Source organism: Dipodomys ordii, unplaced genomic scaffold (assembly GCF_000151885.1).
Source record: "Dipodomys ordii isolate 6190 unplaced genomic scaffold, Dord_2.0 Scaffold17, whole genome shotgun sequence".
In the NCBI taxonomy this organism is placed as follows: Eukaryota; Metazoa; Chordata; class Mammalia; order Rodentia; family Heteromyidae; genus Dipodomys; species Dipodomys ordii.
In genome coordinates, this window is record NW_012267233.1 from 8,950,954 (window position 1) to 8,963,091 (window position 12,138).

Sequence of the window (12,138 nt, forward strand, 5' to 3'; positions counted from 1 at the left end):
GTCTGGTCGTGGGGCCTGAACTCTGGGCCTAGGCACTGTCCCTCAGTTCTTCAGCTCAAGGCTAGCGCTCTACCACTTGAGCCACAGCGCCACTTCCAGCTTTTTTCTTTTTTTCTTTTTTGTTTATGTGGTGCTGAGGAATTGAACCTAGGGCCTCAAGCATGCAAGGCAAGCGCTCTACCACTGAGCCACCTTCCCAGCCCCCTTGTGAGACTCTTATCTCTAATAAAATACCAGAAACTGGAAGTGGTGCTATGGCTCAAATGGTTGAGCACTAGCCTTCAGCTGAAGAGCTGAGGGACAGCGCTCAGGCCCAGAGTTCAAGCCCCACAACTGACAAAAAAAAAAAAAATTGTTTGAGTCAGTATCTTACTGCATAGCAGACATTGGCCTGGAGCTCACTAAGTATCCCAGACTAGCCTCAGATTTGCAGTCCTCCTGCCTGTGCCTCCCAAGTGCTGGGTTTTATGGTTATGTGCCACCAATGCCTTGCCTAGTTCTATTTTTATTGCTTTCTTCACCTATACATTTGGTAATCTGGATGTGTAGGATAAAGAATATGAATGAACTTCCAGTAAGCAGTTTCCCAAAGTGACAACAAAGACAGAAATCCATAGGTTTTCTAAGGGCTTCTCCCCGCCCCCCATCACTGTAGAATAATTGTCTCATAGCCTTCACTGCATATCTGAAGCTGTCAGATTGTCCAAGCTTTGACCCAATTTAACTGGGCTCCCCAAGATCTAAAAAACGAAGAAGCAATACCAAGGATCAGGAGACCCTAAGAAAAGCCAGCTTATAGTGTTTGCAAGAATATTGGCTTTGCTTTTCTGACCATTGTTCTCTAACAATTCAAAGGATCAGTTCACTCTTTTATATTGGGTCTTAGTGCTCAAATAGTCCTGTAACTCTGCCGCCAGTGTGTTATGGTGCCCACAAAGCAGAAGGCTTGCTTCAACACAGACCTTCCCGGGTTAAATCAGCACTCACTGCAGGGCGTCTGCTGGCAGCTGAAAATTTCATTTAGGAACTAATGTACTGTTAAGCCCCATTGTTTTTGTGTACAGAGAACAATGACAAAGACTGTTTTTATCCTTAAGCATTCTTGATGTTATACTATTATAGTGTCCCTCATTTTCTATTCATTCACTTTCTTTGAATAGCAAACACTCTTTTCTTGCTAATTAGGAACAAAAATAAATGCGAAAAACCCAGTGGGTTTTTTGGTGCTGTTGTTTGCTTTTGGTGCTGGGGATCAAGTGCAGGGCTCTGTACTTTCGAAGCATCTGCTCTGCCACCAAGCCATACCCTCAGCCATGAAACACCTCAGATTTTTTTGTTTGACAGTACATTCTCATTGCATGATCAAAATTGCAAACTTATTAAAATAATGCTACTCATTCTTCTCAAATTAGGCCAGGTATTTTTTTCCTAGTACACGCAGTTGATTAATCTAGGAAGGAGCCAATCACAGATTAAAAGCATACTAATTTTTAAATGTATGCTTAAATTAAGAATTATTTAAAATTACAACTTGTGGCATGTTAGGATCCAGTCATCACATTTAAAGTTAAAATAATGTTTAAATTCTTTTTTTAATATATTATATATATATATATATATATATATATATAATCCTAGCTACTCAGGAGGCTGAGATCTGAGGGTCATGGTTAGAAGCTATCATGAGCAGAAATGTCTGTGAGACTCTTATCTCCTATTAATCAGATCAAAGTGGTAGAGCACAAGTCTTGAGTGAAAAGCTAAGGGATAGTGCCCAGGCCCTGAGTTCAAGCCCTAGTACCAGTGAGCGCATGTGTACACATACACACAATTGTATACCTACATATACATACACACTAGAGGTCTATGTGCAGGCCACTGTAGTGAGTGTTCTGTGTGATTAAATTATTTTTTAAAAAAGGAACCAAAGTCCCTGTTTAACGATCCTAATATCTTGTTCACAAAGTTCAGACAAAATTTTTAGAACTAAATGGGCCACAGAAAGGCACAAACCAAACCTGGTAAAGAAGAGGGGCGGGGAAGCTGGGAACGTGGCTTACTGGTAGAGTGCTTGCTAGCATGCATGAAGCCCTGGGTTAGATTCCTCATTACCACACACACAGAAAAAGCCAGAAATGGTACTGTAGCTCAAGTGCTAGAGTGCTAGCCTTGAGCAAAAGTAGCTCAGGAACATTGCCAGGCCCTGAGTTCAAGACCCAGGACTGGCAAAAAAAAAAAAAAAAACCGAGGAAGATCAGATCACCAGGGTCTGGGGGAGCCAACCTGTGTCCTGGCTATATCTGACACTATATTTTCTCTCATATATTTGCCAAAGCTTACAGATAGGCTGTGAATGAAAGCTATCCAAATATAGCTGAGAGGATCGAAGCTTAGGGCATTAGCTTTTTTTTTCTTGTTTTGGGGTGATAGTGAATTGTTCTGTTTTATGTTTTGAGATAGGTTCTCACTTTATAGCCTTCTTCTCTTAATGTTCCTGACTCAGCCTCTCGAGTGCTGGAATTATAGGTTACAAGTGTGTGCCACCATGCCCCAACAGACACTTGGTTTATGGTACTAAAGACTGAATCCAGAACTTCCGGTTTGCTTGGCGAATCTCTACCACTTGAGGCAGGGCTTCAGGCCCTTGGTTTTTGAAATAGGGTGCCACTGACTTTGTCCAGGCTGATCCTGAACTTGAGATCCTCTTGTCTCTGCCTCCCAGGGAGGTGGGACTACAGGTATATGCATTTAAAAAAAAAATCTGGACTTAGATTCTCTCTGTTCAGCCAGCTGACCTTAAGCAAGTTATACAACCTCCTTGTACTCCTGTTTTTCCATGTGCATAATGGTATAAGACCTACCTAATTATGTTAATAACAACATAAACTGCTTTAGCATAGTGCCTGGTACTACTACTGTTTAAAGATAGTAGTTTTCACAGGTATGGTATGGCTCACCCATCACCTCAGCTCCAATAAAAGTCAGGAGGATCTCCAATTGGAACTACACAACCCCATCTCAAAAATAAAAACAAATAAAATACAGCAGTCTTTGTTCCCTATTTTCCCTTTTGATTTTTTTTTTATCTTTTTTCCCCCCAGTCCTAGGACTTGAACTCTTGGCCTCAGTGCTGTCTGTGAGCTTCTTTTGCTCAAGGCTAGAACTCTACACACTTGAGCCACACCTCTAATTCTGGCTTTTTTGGTAATTATTGGAGATAAGAGTCTATGGGCTGCCAGGGCTAACTTTGAAATGCAATCTCAGATCTCAGCCTCCTAAGTAGCTAGGATTACAGTCTTGAGCTGCCAGAACCCAGCTTCTAAAAATTCTTCCCAATGAGGTCTCTCTACACCGCTCAGGCCGCCCTACAAACTTGCTTGCAGTCTCTTGCCTCAGCCTCCCGAGTCTCCCAAGTAGTTAGGATTATAGGCATGTTCTCTTTCTTCTCTTCTCTTCTTTCCCTTCCTTCCTTTCTCCTCTCTTCCTTCCCCCACCCACCCCGTCTCTCTCCCCCCTTTCTATTCCCTTCCTTACTCTTTTTTTTTTGTTTTGATTTGGTTTTTTTGGTTGGTCGTGAGGCCTGAACTCTGGGCCTGGGCGCTGTCCCTCAGCTCTGCAGCTCAAGGCTAGTGCTCTACCACTTGAGCCACAGTACCACTTCCAGTTTTTTCTGCTTTTGTGGTACTTAGGAATCAAACCCAGGGCCTCATGCATGCAAGGCAAGCACTCTACCACTGAGCCACCGTACCAGGTCTCCTTACTCTTTCTTGATTCAGGTCTCACTGTTTTCTACAATGGGCTCAAATTCTAATCCTCCCACCTCAGCCTCCCTAGTAGCTGGGATTGTAGACTCTGACAACACACTAATGTAACATTATCACTTTTGTCATTCCAAATACATTGTTTTCTCCAGATCTCCACACCTTATGGCTATCCTCAAAACTAATCCTGAACCATGGGTTATCTACAACTTCATAGCAAAACTTTACCCTAAACAGAAAAGCTACTGTTGGAGCTTGGCCAAACACAGTAAACTGACACCTCTACCTCTCTTCTGACTTATATGTTTACTAATGCAATTTCAATATTATTAAAGTGTTTCTCTCCCCCTACCTCAACAATTTCATGTTATGGTTAGTTCACAGCAAACCGGTGATCAACATCTCTAGCATCTCTAGGTACTCATGAATGAGCAAGTTTTTTGTTTTTTTTTCCCTGCCAATGGTCATTTGGATATCTGTACCATCATAATTATCAATATAGGCAGGTAGTGGAGGGCAGCCAACTGGAAACATATAAGGAAAACATACAAGTGTGTCCTGTCTTGTGCCAATGATTTCTAGGGCCTTCTATGTCCTGCAGGCCAGTTGTTTCTATCTCCTTGTGTCTCTCTTGTACTTGTATAACTGATCTTTTAAACCTAAAGGAAAGTTTTTTTTTCTTTGTGTAAGCCTGAACTCTTACTTACAAGTAACAGAAAGCTAGCTGTACTCCCTTCAGCAAGAAGTATAACTGGGCTGAAATATATTCCAGCTCTTTGCTCAGTGGCAAAGCACTTGCTTGTCAAGTGCAGCATCCTGGGTTTAATCCTCAGTACCAAAAGAGAAAAGCATACAATTTAAAAGAAAAAGAAGTATAACTGATGAACAAGAAGAGTAGGACAACTGGTATACTGACTATCTCTTCATCACAAGCATTGGCTTCATTGCTGCACATAGGTTTCTTCTGAGAAAATGGTTACTGGCAGCTCCTAGACCATATTGTCTTCCCTCATGTAATCTTTGATTCACAACAGCAAAAACCCCAGGCAAAAAATAGTTTTGACTCAACACAAACAATTTGTTATCAAATTGCCCCAGTCCCTGGATTGAGTGAAAGGTTATCAATATTTATATCAATTCTTGTGACTGGAGAGGTTAAAGAAAATAGTAAATCTCAACAGATTTGAGGGTTGGCCAGGGAAAAGTTCTTCTAAAGCAATGGGGAAGATGTTTTGTAAAGCAAATGGAAGTAGTTAAGAATTAAGACACTTAGCTAACTAAGTAGAGCATATGAAACAAGCACTTAACTACTGAACTACATTTCCAGCCTGGACCATGTTATTATTTGCTGGTCCTGGGGCTTTGAACTCATGGCCTAGGTACTGTCCGTGAGCTTCTTTTAGCTCCAGGCTAACACTCTACCACTTTCACCACACGCCATTTCCCATTTTTTCTGAGTGGTTTATTGGAGATAAGAGTCTCATGGACTTTTCACCAGGACTGGCTTAGAATTGTGATCCTCAGATCTAGCCTCCTGAGTAGCTAAGATTACAGGTATGAGCCTGGCTGAATAATCCTTTCGAATAATACATTAAAAAAAGTTATTTGGTGCCCAGTACTGGTGGCTCATGCCTATAATTCTAGCTACTGAGAGGCTGAGATCTGAGGATCATGGTTCAAAGACAGCCCCAGCAGGAAAGTCCATGAAACTCTTATTTCCAATAAACCACTAGAAAACTGGAAGTGGTGTGGTGGCTCAAGCTGTAGAGCGCTCCCTTGAGCTGAAGAGCACAGGGACAGCGCCCAAGCCCGGAGTTCAAGCCCCGCGACCCACCAAAAACAAAACAAAACAAAAAAAAAAGTTATTTGGTGAGAATAAATCATTTGTTTCTTCTTCTCAATGCTAGTGTCCTACCACTAGGCCACAACTCTACTTCCACCTTATTTTGGTAGTTAGTTGGAGATAAGAGTTTCATGGACTTTCCTGCTTAGGCTGGCTTCAAACCTGCCATCGTCAGATCTCAGCCTCACGAGTGGCTAGGATTACAGACATGAACCACAGGTAGGTGCTGGATCTTCTATTTTTACAATAAGACATTTTACTTAACTGTTAATTGTTATGTTCTTAATTGATGTTAAGAATGTGTTAATTATGTTATTTAATTCTTAATGTTAATTAAGAAGACTTTAATTGTGTAATCCAGTTTGGCCGTGAATCTACAGTCTTCCTGCTTCAGCCTCCCTAGTGCTAAAATTACAGGCATACATCACCATGCCTGACTCCAAGAACCAATGATTTATCATTTTTATTGCATATCTTTTTTCTCCCTCCATTTAAAATCAGTTAAAGCAAATTTTGACTGATATGTGGTTATCTTGGTGGTTTTTGTTTCTAGTAATACTGGAGTGGAAATAAAGTTTGAACTTGCTAGATAAGACACTCTACCACTGGAGTCAAGCCTCTAACCATAGACTGATACAAATGTTTATATGAGAACTTGGTAAACTTTGAATTAAATAATAAAGTTTTTTGTTTTTGTCGGTCCGTGAGGATTGAACTCTGGGCCTAGGCCCTGTCTCTGTGCTCTTCAGCTCAAGGCAAGCATGTTCTTCTGGTTTTCTCGTGGTTTATTGGAGATAAGGGTCTCGTGGACTTTCCTGCCTGGGCTGGCTTTGAACTATGATCCTCAGATCTCAGCCTCCTGAGGAGCTAGGATTACAGGCTTGAGCCACCAGTGCCCCACTAAATGATAAAATAATTTTTTAAAGTCCTGCTAAATAAACTGTCAGCCTGCAGTTACTATTTTTAATGCTTATTTAGGAGGCAGAATTAGCTCATGTGACAGCATGCAGGTTAGCTTATTAAACAATATGGAATCACACTTCAAGCAGATGACTTCAGAGCTCCTGTTTTTTAAACACTTAGACAAAATTTTTTGGTTATCTTCCAGGTAGCTGTTTTGAGATGAGTGTTGCAAATTTTTGGCTATCTTCCAGGTAGCTGTTTTGAGATGAGTGTTGCAAACCTATGTCTATAGATTGTACTATCCAAAAAACAATTTACGTATCAGACAAAGTCGAGCAGCAAAGTACAAGTGAAATTAAATTTCTAAGATGTTCTGACTTCCAATGAATATGTAAGAGACATAAGACATAGAGAGCAAAGTCATAAGTCATGTCACTAATGATTCTAGTCAAGTTAAGTTCCAGTTAATTTGTAAAACTGGATTATTGCTTTGGTCTCTTACGTGGGTTTCTAAATCAGTCCTCTTAAATGCACAATGAGTAATTTGTTGTTTCTTGAAGTAACAAAAGTCAGTGTATTGGGGCTGGGAAGGTAGCTCAGCGGTAGAGTGCATGCCTTGAAAGCATGAGGACCTGGGTTTGATTCCTCAGCACCACATAAGCAGAAAAAGCTGGAAGTGGTGCTGTGGCTCAAGGGGTAGAGTGCTAGCCTTGAGCTGAAGAGCTGAGGGCAGCGCCCAGGCCCAGAGTTCAAGCCCCATGACAGGCAAAAAAAAAAAAAAAAAAAAAAACAAAAAAAAAAAGCAGAAAAAAAGTCAGTGTATTGCTTATGGTTTATCATAGAAATTGTCCAGGTCACTCAGAAAAGCTAAAATGCTAATCCATATCTAATTACATACACAGTGCTTTCCTGGGTGCTGGTAGCTCACATCTGTAATCCTATTCCAGAGACCAAGATCTGAAGATCGTGGCCACCTTGAGCTCACAGGAAAGCTTGAGACTCTTATCTCTAATTAACCACCAAAAAAGCCAGAAGTGGAGCTATGGCTAGCAGTAGCCTTGAGCAAAAAAGCTCAGGGACAGTGCCTAGACCCTGAATTTAAGCCCCCGGACCAGCATAAAATAAAATTAAAAAAAAATTGTAAAGGTCATATGTATGGGCCCACACTAGAATGCAGGGCATTTCTGGATTAGAATGCCAAATAATCCTTTTGTTCCAGCTTTATAAATTTATAGAAAAAATTAAACATAATATCATTATTTTTATGTGACATTAATAAAAACCCAGGTAAAGGAACTGTGCTTATAACACATTTACAGCTAATAAAGGAGTATGTTACATTCCTTATACTTATTCAGTTCAGAGACTATAGTCAATGATAGGAACTCTATATTTGGCAAATTTGCAAACATTTCACCCATTTTTACCAGGTCTATTTAATACCATTGCACCAACTTCTTGATAAGGGAGTCAGGTTTTTTTTTTTTTGAGATATTATCATACCCCAAAAATGTGGTAATCTTAAATGTCATAGTTTTGTTTGTTGTTTTGTTTTGTTTTGTTTGGGGGCTGCTGGCAATCAAACCCAGGGCTCGTCACATGGCTAGGCAAGCATACTACCGAGTTAGACCCCAAGTCCTTAAAATGTTTCAAAATATGAACTATTTAAAACAAAAATTTAGTTTTCTACATAATGAGTACTCTAGGAGATTATTTTTAGCAATAAAAATTCACATTAAGCCCTCTTTAATCCATTGTTAACCAGGTACTAGTAGCTCAAGCCTGTAATCATAGCTACTCAGGAAGTTGAGATCTGAAGACTGGTTCAAAGTCAGCCAGAGCAGGATACCTTTATCTCCAATTAACCAGCAAAAAGCTGGAAGTGGAGGGAGGTGTGGCTTAAAAGGTAGAAAGCCAGACTTAAACAAAGAAAAAGCTAAGCAAGAGAGCCCAGTTCTAAGATCACACCCCAATACCAGCTCCAAAAAGGAAAAAAAAAATCTCTCCATTGTCCTAGTCCATCTGTTTTGTGTTGCAACAGAATAACACAGATTGTATAATTTATAATAAAAAAGTTTATTGTGCTTATAAGGCAGAGATCTGAAGATCAGAGGTTTGAAGACTGCCCAGGGAGAAAACAACTTGAGACTCTTATCTCTGATTAAGCAGCAAAAAGCCAGAAGTGGAGGTGTGGCTGAAGCAGCAAGGTAGAGCAGCAGCCTTGAGTTAAAAAGCTAAGCAGCATGAAAGCTCTGAGTTCAACATGCACATGCATGTGCACACACATAGAAAAAGAAATTTATTGGCTCACGGTCTAGTCTAGAAGACCAAATGAAGGGGTTAGGATCTGATGAGGACATTCTTGTCCTGTCATCTCATGATGAAAGGACAAAGAGAGGGCAAGAGAAGAAGAGGGTCAGAGGTGCAAACTAAATTTGCCCTTTTGTAAGGAACTCTCTCCCTCCACAATGGCATGCATCCATCCACTCTGCCCTCATGACCTAATGACCTCCCATTAAGCCTCACCTCCTAACACTGTTGCACTGTGCTGGAAGAGCTTTTTAGCAGAAACCATAACTTCCACTACATTGGGATATTTTATTCTATATCATCAGTTCACTTATTACATTTATATCCATGACTATATGAAATTTCTTTTAGAGGATGGTGATTTCTGTTATTTCTGAATGACCTACCTTTATCAATAACTTAATTGATTCAATCTTATCTCTATTGGCATAAAAGCAAATAGTTTAAAATGAACCAGGATGAGCTAAAGGTGAATGCTATTCTATCATTTAATCTTTGGGCTCTATTTTAATAATATTTTTGCTGGCAGTAGCTATGTATTTGTGTATGAGTAACTTGACTTGGCAAAATAACCAAAACCCCAAACCTCAAACATAATTAAATATGCTGTTCTCATTAGGTAGCTATCACTCTGTTAAAGTTATTACTATGTTGTCTGTTCCAATGTAGTACAGGTTTCAAGGTTCTGTTGTATTCATTAAAAGCTAGCATTATTCTTTCCTTTTGAATACATGAAAAGAATACTCATTAAGTTGCTAAACTGCCTCATGGTGTAAATGATGTTAGATTAGGCCCTAGTCCAGTACCCTCCACTTGAAGGGAAGTCAACATTGCTGACTTCACTTGCCTGCTCCTCACTTGACCTCTACCACCTAATTCCTTCTACTTCACTGAAATTGTTTAATGGTCACAGATAACTTCTTCTCTGGCCTTTATCATTCTCCCTGAATGACTATAATTGCTTCTCAAATGCACTTACCCAAACTTAAAGACTCCTTTCTCTTCCCAACTCCATATTCTCCCCTTTTTCTAAAATGAAAATCATTCCATCACTTTCCCCAATAACTTCAGGTTAAAAGCCCAAATATAACATAATATTGGAGTTTAGTGATGACTTTTTTCACTAGCTAAAAATCAAAATCCCTTTTTCATCTTGTGTGAAGGATAGGACAGCTTGCTTGCTGATTCTATCTCTGAGCTATTTGTGTTACTTGACTTCCTTAGGACATTGGTCAGTCCTCTTGGTCGTCTCTGCCAGCCTCTTATCCCTCTCATTTCTCTAGGACCTATGCTTACATTCCCTCCTCCCCCTACCCCTGTACACTTCAACAATTCCTTATTGTCTTCCAGAAAGGGTCCCAAACTCACACCCAAAGGGTCCTAGATCTCCCCATCTCCTGGGGGGAGGGGCTTTACCTGATTTCATCAATCACTCAGATGAAGAAGCTTCCAACTAGATATTTCTACTTCTGTTCAAGGCTCCAGAATTCTTCCTTGGTAACAGCCCCGAATCTTTTGGCACTGTCTCATCTCCTTTGAATAGTCAACAGTAATTGGTCTTTCTATGCCTCTTCCCCATTATGCTTTCTGAAAACCTTGGCACTTTTAAAATTGTTCTAAGAATCTTCCCTCTTTCAATCCTATCCACTGATGAGTGAGTAATCTTTTAAAAACCTACCTTTCGCTGGGCTTATAATCTCAGCCCTTGGGAGGCTGCCAGCAGGAGGATGGCAAAGCTCCAGGCCAGCCTGGCCCAGATATGGAGTTCCAGTCAACTTGGACTGAAACCCATTGTCAAAATTATTATAATAATTATTAATAATAAAATGGTAATTCCACTTGTGCTGCTCAATCCGATTTGTAAAGCATTAGTCGGAGAAGACTGGATCTCTGATTGCTTATTTAAATATGACACATAAGACATATCATAGATATCTATAATGCTTATAATATATACTATGTATTATGAGTGTGTAAGATATATGTGTATATATATATATTTGTGTATGTATATATACATATATATACAAGCTAGTGAAAGTTTGCTGCGGAGTAGAAAAATTAAAATGACTAGGAAAGTGAGACATGGTGAATACTGATCCTGCATCAATAGGAAGAGGTCTGATGGCAGCAGCGCTTTTTAAAAAGATATAAAATCGCCATTCCTTAAAAAATTTTCCTGTTTTACCATATTGCCACATATAGGAGTCCTGAGGGCCTTCTAAGGCGGTCCCAGCCTCCGTAGCCAGATGAACAACGGATCGGTCCTTCCAGGCCACTAGGAATTCACTTTCTTTACGCTGCAGCCTCTCTGGGGTTGGCCTCGCTCGGGGACAGCAGTTCCCAGGCGTGGTCCACCCAGTCCTCACAAAGCGGAGGGAGCTCCAGGAGAAAATCCGGCGGAGGCGCCACGGACCTCCCCGGCCGAACAGGTGTCCGCCGGGCCGCCATCAGTGCGGCGACTGCAGTGGAATGAGCGGTGCTCAGCACTCAGAAAGCTCGGTCCGCCGTGGGCGTTGAGCGCAGGCGCTCAGAGGCGCGAGCGCAGGACGCGAGCCGCGCGGCCGCCCAGACGCCAGCCCTCCCCCGAGCCCAGATCCGCGCGAGGGAACGTCCTCCCGCCGTCAAACTGGGAACTGCTGGAGGGCGGGAAGCCACCCGCAGGCCCGCACCTGCGAGGCCAGACCGGCCTCTGGCCCCTCGAGCCCGCCGCGCGGTGCCCCTTCCTCTTCCGCCCCTCCCATCTCCCGGAGCGGCAGCGGGCCCCGCCCCGCTCGCGCGGCTGCCGGGCCGGCTGTGACGCAGCAGGCCACGCCCCCTTGCTATAAATACTGGCATCTCCGGCGCCGCCTTCCCACACTCTCTGGCTCGTCTCTCGGTTCTAACGTTTCCCTCTTTTCTTCCGCCCTTCTCGGTTTCTCTGCCTCTTCTCATCCCTTCTCGCCCTGCTGCTTTGCGGTGGTACGAGGCCGAATCCTCTTCCCGCCCAGCCCGCGCCTCTCTCTCCCTCACGTAGCTCCATTTCTCTCCGGCCGCCGCCGCCACTGCTGCTCAGCTGGTGTCGGTGCCGCGCTTTTCCTCCCACGTCGTCCCCGCAGCCTATGGCCCAGGCCGCCTTGGGTATTTCTGCTCAAGGTAACCACATCCCTCTTTAAAAATTCCGCCGAAAAAGAGAAGACGCTTTACCCGACTCTTTGGGCCGTTATCTCACGTGAGTACCGGGCCGGGGGAAGCGGGAGGGGTCGACCTGGGGCGGCCGGGAGCCTCGGCTGGGCCGCGCCGTCCTCGGAGCTCCCCGCAGCGGCCGGCCGCCGCGAACAT

General features: G+C 42.5%; 1 protein-coding gene across 2 annotated transcripts in view; it reads left to right on the forward strand.

The window, feature by feature from the left end:
* Nucleotides 1-11,640: 11,640 nt before the first annotated feature.
* The window catches only part of Azin1 (antizyme inhibitor 1), a 34,650-nt gene continuing 34,152 nt past the window's right edge, over nt 11,641-12,138 (forward strand). For both annotated transcript variants that reach the window (XM_013012518.1, XM_013012516.1), the window contains exon 1: nt 11,641-12,028. The gene's annotated coding sequence lies outside the window, so the exon portion shown is untranslated. The remainder of the gene's footprint in view (nt 12,029-12,138) is intronic.